The sequence below is a fragment of the Scyliorhinus torazame genome, chromosome 8 (genome assembly GCF_047496885.1).
Source record: "Scyliorhinus torazame isolate Kashiwa2021f chromosome 8, sScyTor2.1, whole genome shotgun sequence".
NCBI classification, from domain to species: Eukaryota; Metazoa; Chordata; class Chondrichthyes; order Carcharhiniformes; family Scyliorhinidae; genus Scyliorhinus; species Scyliorhinus torazame.
Genome location: NC_092714.1, coordinates 28,514,017 through 28,526,052, shown reverse-complemented (window position 1 = coordinate 28,526,052; position 12,036 = coordinate 28,514,017). Strand labels below are relative to the sequence as shown.

General features: G+C 41.0%; 1 protein-coding gene across 5 annotated transcripts in view; it reads right to left on the bottom strand.

The window, feature by feature from the left end:
* LOC140427708 (dual specificity tyrosine-phosphorylation-regulated kinase 1A) overlaps positions 1 to 12,036 on the bottom strand; it is a 168,821-nt gene that overhangs the window by 134,021 nt on the left and 22,764 nt on the right. For 2 of the 5 annotated variants that reach the window (XM_072513235.1, XM_072513236.1), the window contains exon 1: positions 10,586 to 10,902. The exons of 1 other annotated variant lie outside the window; for it this stretch is intronic. The gene's annotated coding sequence lies outside the window, so the exon portion shown is untranslated. Of the gene's footprint in view, positions 1 to 10,235; positions 10,289 to 10,585; positions 10,903 to 12,036 lie in introns of those variants that run through there. 2 more of the 5 variants (XM_072513231.1, XM_072513233.1) reach the window with 2 other exon arrangements.

Sequence of the window (12,036 nt, the reverse complement as noted above, 5' to 3'; positions counted from 1 at the left end):
CAAATGACAAAAAGGAATTAGGGATCACCCATAGTCGCCATGAACACACACAGACCCCCTCCCCCCAACCCTCCCACCCACCCATCCCAACTAATGTTCAATGTTATCCAGTTCTTGAAAGTGCATAATGAATAATGCCCATGAATTGTAGAAACCCTCCATCCTTCCCCTCAGTTCAAACTTAACCTTCTCAAGAGTCAAGAATTCCAACAGGTCCCCCCGCCACGCCAGGGCAGAGAGGTTGCTCTCCAACCCATCAGGATTCACCTTCGGGTGAAGGCTACTACATCTGCCTCCGCATCTGTTTCCAACCCTGGCTGGTCCGACACCCCGAATATGGCCCCCCCGGGGGCCCAGGTCCAGTTTCACATGCACCACTTTAGAAATGACCCTAAAAACCTCCTTCCAGTAATCCTCTAGCTTTGGACAGGACCAAAACACATGAACGTGATTAGCGCACCCCCCCCCCCCCCCCCCCCCCCCGGAACATTCACATACATCTTCTACTCCTTCAAAGAATCGGCTCATCCTCGCCCTCGTGAGGTGTGCTCTGTATACCACCTTCAGCTGTATCAGCCCCAACCTCGCACACGAGGTGGAGGCATTCACTCTCCAGAGCACCTCACACCAGAACCCCTCCTCCATATCCTCTCCCAACTCTTCCTCCCACTTTGCTTTGATCCCTTCCAATAGTGCCTTCTCCTCTTCCAAAATTGCTCCGTAAACCGCCGACACTACCCCTTTCTAATATAATCAGAAATATTAATGGAGTACTGATCTTTTCTCCACAAGACTAGAATACCAGGGTGGAGAAGTCATGTTTCAGCAATAAGGCCTTGTTTAGACTATACCTAAAGTACTACAGTTCTAGACATCATACCTTAGAAAGGATATACAGGTAAAATATTTTTTATCCAAAACCTCAGAACTGATTGCACTTTGGATTTCAGATAATTTTGGTTTTCAGATATTGCAGATAAACTTGCATTACAATAACTGATGCCTAGACTGGCTGTAGTCTAAAGTAAATAAAATATCCAGAAAAGTAAGATGTATCACCGAATAACAGAAACATAGAGTCAGCCATTCGGCCCTTCGTGGAGCCTGCTCTACCATTCATTATGATCATGGCTGATCATCCAACTCAGTAATATGTTCCCACTTTCACCTTCCCCCCCATAGCCTTTGATCCTTTTACCCTCAAGAATTATATCTAACTCCTAATAAATGCAGGGTATCACTTATCACTATAAACCTAATTTATTCCCTCTTACTTTGACCACCTGATCCCTTATTATTCCTTACTCTAGTGCTATCGCTCCAAATTCTTTGTACACCTTGTTGCTTTTTCCAATATTACATCCTGCTAGTTTGTTTAGACCCTCCAACACTTCCACACACAGTGATACAAGTTTGGAACTCTCTTCTGCAAATGCGAGATCAATTCTTAACCACAAATCTGAGATTGAAAGACACTTATTCAAAAGTGTTAAGGGATAGATCAGCCAATTTCTCCAAAGAGGAATTCTCTTTTTTCCCTCCAAAATACAGGGCTGTGTGCACTATCATGTTCTATCAAGTGTACAGTAAACAGCTAAAGCCATTACAAAATCTTGTCAACCTTACTCCTCATACAAGTCCTAATGCCAGGACCAAATTGGCATCAGCAATGTTAATATGTGCATGGCAAGAAGTTAATGTTCAGAGTACTCTGGCTTATCCCAATCGGGCTGCACATGCTTAACTTGAGGATGGATATTCGCCCTGCAAGATTCAGACTAAGCTGCAAGGGCATTAAATGTAACATGTCAGATTTAAATCTGGCATTGCAATTTCAATGATTCAAATGCCACCTCATTAAATACTGGATTGTAGACACATCTGAAAATGAGGTGAAACGCTGGACATGGAAATATTACTGTGGAAAAGTTTTGCACATTATCAGAGTACAATGCAAACCTCAGGTACTTCAGATCATAGAATAAAATGAGATAATGGCGAGACTTTTAAGAAAGTCAAAACACAGCATGTTGAATGAACTCTTGAAAATCTCCTGGCATCTTAAGGAAGATTATATTTAGAAAGTGCCTATAACATAATGAAATATGCTTCACACTGGCATTATGAAACAAATATGGCGAGCCACACAAGAGAGCAGAAAGTTGCAATCATCAGTCTCCTACATTTAATACAACTGATACAACCCATCAACCATTACCTGCTCTTCAAAATGCAAGTCTCTTTATAGTAGTACCAGGATTCTATACTTTTGCATAGATCTAACAAGTCAATAAAGGCTGTGATAACGCTGTGCCTAATTGGAAGATTAGAATGACAATTTTTAAACTGTTAAGCTTTAGGATACAGATCTTATGCCGTACAAACAATATGCATACCAACTGATAAATGATTTCTTTCCTCATTTACAGATGTGAATTTTATAGTATTGTTGTGAATATAGTTGGTGGAACTCTTCCAACTCTGATGGTTGAGGATTCAAACACACACAGACATACACACACCTACTCTAGAGATTTGCACAAAAATTTAAAACTGACACTGAAGCATTGTTGAGTTTGCTGCACTGCTGGAGGTACTGCATTTCAGAAGAAACTGCCCTCAGGTGGATACAAATATTTCTTTTTTTTTTTTTAAACTGATTATTTATCTGATTTGCTGTTTACATGACCTTGTGTGCAAATTAGTTGTGCTTGTCTGCATAGCAGTATCCACTTCAAAAATAATTCACTGATTACAAAATACTTTGGAAAATCCTAGACATAAAGGTCCCACATAATTTTAATTTAATATCCCTTTTTTCTTGGGTGATTGTGTTGTGGGGGAGGGGAGAACAAACTAAATTTGCACGGCACTGCAGTTGTGCAATATACTTTATACAATAATTCAAAGTTCTCTGACAACATTGACAAACCTATAATCAGCATACCTAAACCCAGTATTACACAGTTCAAAATTCTCTATCTGGATAAAAATAATTCTGGAATATCAAAATCCATCATTGCAATCCTGCAGGTTTCCCACAAATAAAAATTGTTCATCATTAAACTTTAGTGACATCCTACTTCAACAATCCTTACATAGAATATATAGAGCAGTACGGCACAGAACAGGCCCTTCGGCCCTCGATGTTGTGCCGAGCCTTATCCGAAACCAAGATCAAGCTATCCCACTCCCTGTCATTCTGGTGTGCTCCATGTGTCTGTCCAATAACCGCTTGAAAGTTCCTAACGTGTCCAACTCCACTATCACAGCAGGCAGTCCATTCCACACTCTAACCACTCTCTGAGTAAAGAACCTACCTCGCATATCCCTCCTATATCTCCCACCCTGAACCTTATAGTTATGCCCCCTTGTAACTGCTACATTCACCCAAGGAAATAGTCTCTGAACATCCACTCTATAGGAGACCATTTGGCCCGCAGAGTCTGCACATCAAAAGATAAAAGGTTAAAAGATTAATTATTTACCTTGTAGCAAGAAGTTATTTATTGAAGTAACCCAAAAATCCAAATCAGCCTCATTGTTCTGTGCAACAGCTAAATGCCTCACCTCCATTAATCTATAATGTTATTAAATTCTCAAAAACTAAGTCAACCAAAGGTGCATCGTCCCAGATTTAATGCAATAATTTTTTTGATTTACTGGATGTGAATAAATAATACACAAACAGGATTTGCTTCAGCCACAAATATTTTTGACGGGAATAAAGAAATAGGATTAAAAAAATAAACAATAATAGAAATGTTCTTATATCTAGTACGAGTCAAGTTCTCCAAACATTGAGGAATTGGCTAATATTACAGATCAATGTCAATTATTAGTCAGTTGTCACTCTAAAAACATGATGTAGTGAAATCTGACAGATAAGAATTACACAATAAATGGCTTGAGGAATAAATCACAAGGTAGACATGTTATAGAGGGGATTACATCCAATTGTCCACAAAATTCTAAACACTGCTGAACTCACTCAGTTTTGAAGTCCTTGAAATGTTCTGGATGTTTTTTGGCTGCATATGTGACCTAATGAGACAAAGTTGCTGCGCGCAAGTTTGAAGCATTTTTTTTTTTTTTAAAAGTCATTATGCTTCTCCTCGTTGATCAAAAGCACAGGATTACTAATGATGTGATTGGCACAAACAGCATTTAATTATCGTTCCTTAAATTATAAGAGCTTTTTTTTCCCACTTTCAAATGCCTTCTATTTGGCAATAGCTTAAAGAGCATATAATTTACACACATATTAAAAGGAATCTGTGATGTGACCGCAACAAGTTTTCAATGAAATAAATATTTCTTCATTGAAGAAAATCATACATCAAATATACATTAAATGCAGTCAGACGGGTGGTTTCTGATCATCTGTTATGAACACAAAAGCAGGCAATGAAGTAAAACCTACTTTCATGTAGTAAAACATACTTTCATGGATAGACATTTTATGACAACTACAACCACTATTAGGCAGGTATATTTTCGCTAGATTTTTTGCACTTTATCCATAATGTTCAAATTAGGAAAAATCTCCAGATTGCTCATTTACACAGGCATTATAAAATGAATAATCCATGGTACTGCTGCCTCACAATGCCAGGGACCCGGGTCAATTCCGACCTTGGGTGACTGTGTGGAGTTTGCATGTTCTCCCCATTTCTGCGTGGGTTTCCTCTGGGTGCTCCAGTTTCCTCCCACAGTCCAAAGATGTGCAGGTTAGGTGGATTGGCCATGATAAATTGGCCCCAAGTATCCAACGGCTAGGTGGGGTTACAGGATAGGGCGGGGTGCTCTGAAAAGAGTCAGTGCAGAATTAATGGGTTGAGTGGCCTCCTTCTGGCACTGTAGGGATTCTGTGGATTCTACAAGAATGAAGTCTCCCAAAGATGCGATGAATGCAAAAGTTATTATTAAAAATTAGATGCCAACATCAGGTAGCGCCTTACAAAATCAGGGCATTTTGCTTACGAAAGTAAAACACACGCAGTGTTTTACAATTCAAGTGGATGACAACTTGAAGTAGAATTTCCACTATTTTAAATCAATTCTAAAATTCTATATTGGCTTGTTTGCTTATGCTTGGAAAAAAAGCATAAGCTTAACTGAATGTGCACAAGTTTGTTTCATGCTATGCCAGCAGAACTTGTGAAATCCTGACAACCATACTTGCGCCCAAAACCATCCTGAAACTTGTCAATGCTCATTCACCATTACACTTACTGAAACAAAGTGAAAATAAAATCACAACCTTTTGACTGAAAAAAAATGTCTTAGCCTCAATCCCAAATAGCCAGCCCTTTCTTTTGACACACTGGTTCCTAGTTTCAGATTCCCCAGCCAAAAGAAACATACTGAGAGCATCTATCCTATGTCAAGGTCCCTTACACCTCATTCCAGAGTTTATAGATCCAGTGTACTTAATTTCTTCTATCAATCTCATGAAGCTTCCTTGCACTCTCTCCAGGTTAACTGCATCCTTCCTTTGATATGGATGCCAGAGCTATCCACAGACTCAAGGTGTGGCCTCACCAGGCTCTATGCCATTTACTTTTCTAATTGCTTGCTGCACACCTGCACATTAACTTTGAGATTCATGTACAAGGACAACGAGCCTGCTCCGGAATACCAACCTGTCTCAGTCTCGTACCATTTCATGCTTGCTACCAAAGTGGATGATTCCACATTACCCATACTAAATATCCATGCATGCTTTGTGACACAAAATTAAGATAGAAATAATTCCCTGTCGAGAAAAAGCTGGGCTAAATCATCTTCAATGGGATGAGTGAGAAGTTGAATCTTCTAATTTGTAACAGTGTTGATGATGGAGTAAAAATTTACAATTTAACATTACCACATTACTAAATTGGGTTGGTTCCTAGGAAGAAGCAGCAAGAAAATTAGAGAAGTGAAATACTGAGAGGGGAGAAATATTTTCAGAGTTGGCAGGATCTGAAAAGCTCTACCTAAAAAAGGTAATGGAAGCTAAAATCATATAGTTTTAGAAGGGAGTTGGACAAGTACTTGAGGATGAAAAGCTGCAAGAGCTACAGGCAAAGAAGGGATATGAAACTCAGCACAACTGCTCTTTTGAAGGGCCAGTACAGACATGATAAGCCAAATGGCCTCCTGTGCTTTACGTTTCTATGATTCAAAGGTAAAAAAGAACAAAAAATATCTTAAATGTGATCAGGCCTACTGAAATGTCTATACTTTATTCACATCAATACATCAATGTGTCTCATTCATATCCCCCTTGCATGTCATATCTTTGTGACATAATCAGTCCTGCTGACTCACTTAAGGAAAACATGACTATATGAACATGATGGTCCAAAGTATCCAGCAGGCTTAGTACAATTATGTGTACATCATTCTAATGCTGTATCTCATCACTTAATATAATTTTATTGTATATACCAAATTTTTGAACTGAATATTGACTTTGCTCAGAGTGGATTGCCCCAGATGAAAAAGTCAGATTTTTGTTGGAAAGTGAGCATTGAAAGTACTTGTTTTATAGCTGCACCATCTTTTCAGTATAATGTCCAGAGCTACAAGAGAAATTTTACTCCTTGAAGTACAATGAACATTTTTATATTTTGAAAGTGCTTTGGTCAGCTCATAGATATTTGTAATTAAGTTATTCCATTGCAATAGTTTTCACAGAAAAAGTAACAGCAAATCACAGTCCCCTTTACTCTCCATGGATTAAATTACTTTATTTCCTTGGCAAGATCTTAGATCACTAAAAATTTACAAATAGGAAGACATAATTTATTTATCCAGTCCATTTTAATTATTTTTTGAAAAAATATATACAAATTACACAAACTAATATGCTGGCATTGTTGTAAAAACAGTATTACAGTCAATTTTGGTTTTAAAAAGGACTGTTTTATGGAGGCCTGCCAATTAAAAGAATATTTCTCTTGTGAAAGATATATGCACAAGTACTTTTGCAATTTGGCAGCCACACAATTACTTTGAAAATAATATATTCTACACATGGGAGATTCGTTAACAAATCACAACGCAACTACTGTAAAAGAATAAAGTAAACTTCTGAACACAGGCCATTATAAGCATCACCTTTTCAACTAATTATACTGATTCTGCTCTAATCTCCACCAATAGTCCACCATACTGCAGCCGCAGGATTCGCACAACTACTGGAATAAACTGTGCTTTAAATGGCATCACCCAAACGAAAGTAACAGACAGCAAGACATCAGGATGAAGATCAAAGAGGTAGAGGTTTTGAGAATGGAGGTAGAAGTAGAAGGATGAAACAATTGTGTTTGTGGAGCCAAAATAGCTGTAGGTATTGCAAACGTAAAAGATGTGGGGAATACAAGGTCAGAACTGGATGCGTGGAGAACAAAAACTGAATGAGGTCATTGAGTTGGGAAGGAGCACGCTCATGGTGGGACTTGACGAGGGAAACGGTCTTTGAAATGCACGTGTAAATGAAAAGGGATGCAATGAAGTTTGGCGAGTCCACCAATATGGAAGCAGAGCATAGAATACAGACAACCGGGGCTGCTAAAATTCCATTAATTGGGTACATGCTGTAATCTCATCTTCACATCATTCAACATTTGAAATCAGGTGAATCTCACTTGCAGCATCTTTGTTTAATCAGAACCAATCAAACAATGTAAAAAATTTGAATTTTTACTGGTCTATGTTTTTAAGTGCTTGAAAATCAAGTTACATTGTGATCCCAATTAGCAATCCATACTTCAATTTACAGGCTTAAAGACTTGTAGCATAGTTTATTGTGGTGTGCATTTATGGACGGGTCAATAACAGTGCAGGAACATACAGTGCAGAAGGAGGCCATTCGGCCCATCGAGTCTGCACCAACCCACTTAAGCCCTCACTTCCTAGAATGCATTCTTAGAATGCATTAAGCGAAACTTGTGCACAAAAATAAAACTTGTATTCATGTAGCACTTGTCATTAACTCAGGATGTCCCACTTTTTTGAAGGAGTCAGTGTTGAAGAGAAATGCGACAGCCAATTTGCAGAGCAAGATCCCAATCAAAAATGAAATAAATGAAACCATTAAACTCTGCATGATGTTGTTTGATGGATAAATGTTGACCAGGGAGAACTGCTCTTCTTCAAATAGTGCCATAGGATCTTTTACATCCATGGAGAGTAAATGGGACTGTGATGTGATGGCTCATCCGAAAGGTAGCACCTCAACATTGCAATTGCGTTGGGACTGTCAGTCCATATTGATAGAATCATAGAATTTACAGTGCAGAAGGAGGCTATTCGGCCCATCGAGTCTGCACCAGCCCTTGGAAAGAGCACCCTACTTAAGCCCACTGCTCCACCCTATCCCCATAACCCAGTAACCCCAACTAAACTTTTTGGATACCAAGGGCAATTTATCATGGCCAATCCACCTAACTTGCACATTTTTGAAATGTGGGAGGAAACCGGAGCACCCGGAAGAAACCCACGCAGACACGGGGAGAATGTGCAGACTCCGCACAGACAGTGACCCAAGCCGGGGATTCGAACTTGGGACCCTGGAGCTGTGAAGCAACTATGCTAACCACTGTGCTACAGTGCTGCCCCATCCGCTAAGTCTCTGGAGTGGTGCTTGAACCCACAAACTTCTGATTAATGAGTCTGTTACCACTGACTAACGGTGGCACAATCAAATATAAAATTAAACGTCAGATAGCCAAATTCTATTGTATCTGAGCAAAGCACACATAGCCGGGAACAGATTTTTGTTTGACTTATTTTGGTGTTGGATGAAGACTGCAAGAATTCTACCTATAATTCCTTTTTTGCTAACCAGATGTCGTCACAAAGACAACTTTTCCCTACTATTTCAACTCTACAAACTTTAAAATCACGTGACTGACAATCCAATTTCAATCACAACAAACTGATACTTTCACTTCAGCACCATAAACTATCAGTTTGTACAGAATACCTTTTTCACCAGAGGTCTGCGTATAGAAAACAAAGTAATGTTTTGGAAGGACCACTTTATTGAGATCAACTGAAATTAGACTGAGGTTCAGGCCTGAACGTACCGGTACTTCAGGAGGCGAAAACTTAATCCCAAAAAGTAATTATGGGGAGTTTTCATTTGATTTATTGAAGATGACACGGTCAATGCAATCAAATCAAAACTTGCACATTTGCCTGATCAAATAAAAACTAAAGTTAGTCGACATTGAGACACTTTTAAGTAAACATCCGTGCATTAAAACAATTTTAATTTAATGTTTACTGATGTTAGAGTTTGACGTTTGCAGATGTACCAGATCTCAACATGACAGTGCATTAATTTGTAATGTTGAACAATTTGCCAGACGACGTTGCACCTGTGCACATGAAATGAAAATCGCTTATTGTCACAAGTAGGCTTCAAATGAAGTTACTGTGAAAAGCCCCTAGTCGCAACATTCCGGCGCCTGTTCGGGGAGGCTGGTACGGGAATTGAACCGTGCTGCTGGCCTGCCTTGGTCTGCTTTCAAAGCCAGCGATTTAGCCCTGTGCTAAACAGCCCCATCAGGTTAAGTTTAACACCTGTAACCTCTCTGCATATTAGAAAACATTTTTAAAAACCGTTTCAATATATACAAGTATGTTTAATGGCCTTGAGTGAAGACCGTTTTAGTAGGCATCACGACAAATATGATATTTAGAAAGGCACAATCCTCTTTTAAATGGACGGGATCTAAGGCAAAGTAAAAAATTTAAAATTACAATGCACAACTATAGGCTGGGTGTCAATAATGAGCAACTATGCATCAGCTGTATGTACGAAGAGGCCAAATATTCCTCTGAACCACACAAGTCAAATGTCTCGGATTAAAATTTATCCAGATCACTGATAGAACACAACTGTCACACACACATGAAAATAACGTGAATATGTCTAATGCACGTCTGATGGCTGTGCCCTAGGGCTAACACTCGGGTGTGCAACATGCACTGTAACACTTCCAGTACAGTAACACTGTCAGAAAGAGTCCATCTTCTTCCTCTCACGCGCTCTGAGGCTCCACAATATAATACTCGGAAAGAGAATCCAACCAACCCCAAAAGAGAAGCAAATGTCTCAAAAACAGCCATCAGGCCGCTTTGCCAAGAGACGACAAGTAAGGGGGGGGGGGGGGGGGAGAGAGAGAAGAGATGAAACAGAATAAACTGCCCGGGGACTCGGAATGAAAGAGACAAACCTCTCCCCTTTCTCTCAGTCTGTCTGTCGCCCGGGCCGCTATCGTTGCTGAGGAGCCGCTGCCGACTGGGTTTACTGTGCCCTCCTTTCCCGGGGGGGGGGGGGGGGGAGAGAAGAGATGAGAGGAAAGGAAGGGGGAATATGGAGGAAAGGCAGGAGGTGCAGGGAAATAATGAATAAATCTCCAGTGCGGGAATTCAGGATGGTCTGACTGCCACCTCCCCCCCCCCCCCCAGCTGTCTCTCGCCCCTCTCCCCGGGTGCCAGTTCTTTTTTGGATTTAAATGTACCCCCCCCCTGTATTTTCCCCTCTCTCTCTTTTTCATTTCACAAAATGGCGCGCACTACAAACCTGCGCAACAGCAAACACCTCCTCGGCGCCGCCTTTTTTCAAACCCGCTTTACACCTCCTAGCGCTGCTCGCCAGCCCGACTTCTCCGGCCGCTCCGACCATTCAACTTTCTCCTGCCGCTCTCCCGATCCGGCCTCCGGGAAAAAAAAATCACAATGGAGAGGGGGGGGGGGGGGGTGAAAGGTGGAGTTGAAAATTAAAATATTATATTTTTTCTCTCCCCTCCCTCCGCAGAAGATGAAAAAGTATTCCGAGGCGGGAAAGCCCTGAAAAAAAAATTTTCTCTCTCTCTCTCTTCTCTCTCCTCCTAACAACAAAATGGCGGCCGGAGGAGCGCGTTGCTATGGGGACTGTCACTCACAGCGGATGCCCCGGATGAGGCGCTGACGTAGGCAAGGTGGTGGATGGGGGGGAGGAGGCGGGGCCCGGCGGTGGACGTCGGTCGGCCCCGATGCCGCAACTGATTAATAGGGCGGGGCCTGTCGCCAGGGGAAACCGTCAATCAAATCTGGCCCGGGGGGGGGGGGGGGGAAAGCTACAGAAGGCAGGCTTGTTGCAAAGGGAGTGGTCGCCGATGGAAGGTGTCGGGCGGTGATTTTAACACGCTTGCTCTGTGCCAAGGTTACATACAGAACTGTGTGCATTTTTTTCTCTCCACTGTTGCTGCCCTTAAAACAATCGTCTTCTTTGCCTTTTGCAAGAAATCGATGGGAAACTTTTTTTTTAAAAGACTTAAGTCTTTATTCCTACACGATTGACCCAAAAATGAAGCGATTAACATTGCATCCTGCAATTCTATATCCTGTTTTATGGACACTGCTGACCCATATTTGGGGCATTATTCTTTTGGACGTGGGCTGAAATCTTTAAATCTGTGCCAGAGTGAAGTTCGTGTGTCTATGTCCATTTTCGTTTCAATCGCAAATGTAAAAAATTGTTTCGAGTGAGAATGACCTGCAGACATACACTGAAACATAAACGGTGTGACACGGGTTGGGGCTTTGGTTAAACGGTGAATGATTGAGGTTAGACTCTCAAATGCCACTTTTTGTAGCTGGAGGGGAATTGATTAATCTTACAGACCTCTCCCTCTGCCCCCCCCCCCCCCCCCCCAAACTGCAATGAATAATTATATTAGAATGTATTTGTTTTAAAGGTATTATCTATATGGCTATTTTAATTCTGGCAATGATGGCGAAAACGTGCTTTCATTCCTCTAATAGCACTTTTTCAGTTGCAAAAGAACGATTTTTAATGCGTTGTGTAAGAAGGCAAGCGACCGACTCTTAGCTCCATTCTCATTAGCTGGCGTGACATTCACAGTTTTAATGAGTTATGTGTCTGGCACACATTGTGGGGGGCGGGCTCAAGCTGTAGGTGAGCTGGGAATGTGAGGCTCCAGACTGCTGTGTGCATTTTGAATGGTTTCAGTGGCGAGGTGACAAGCGTTC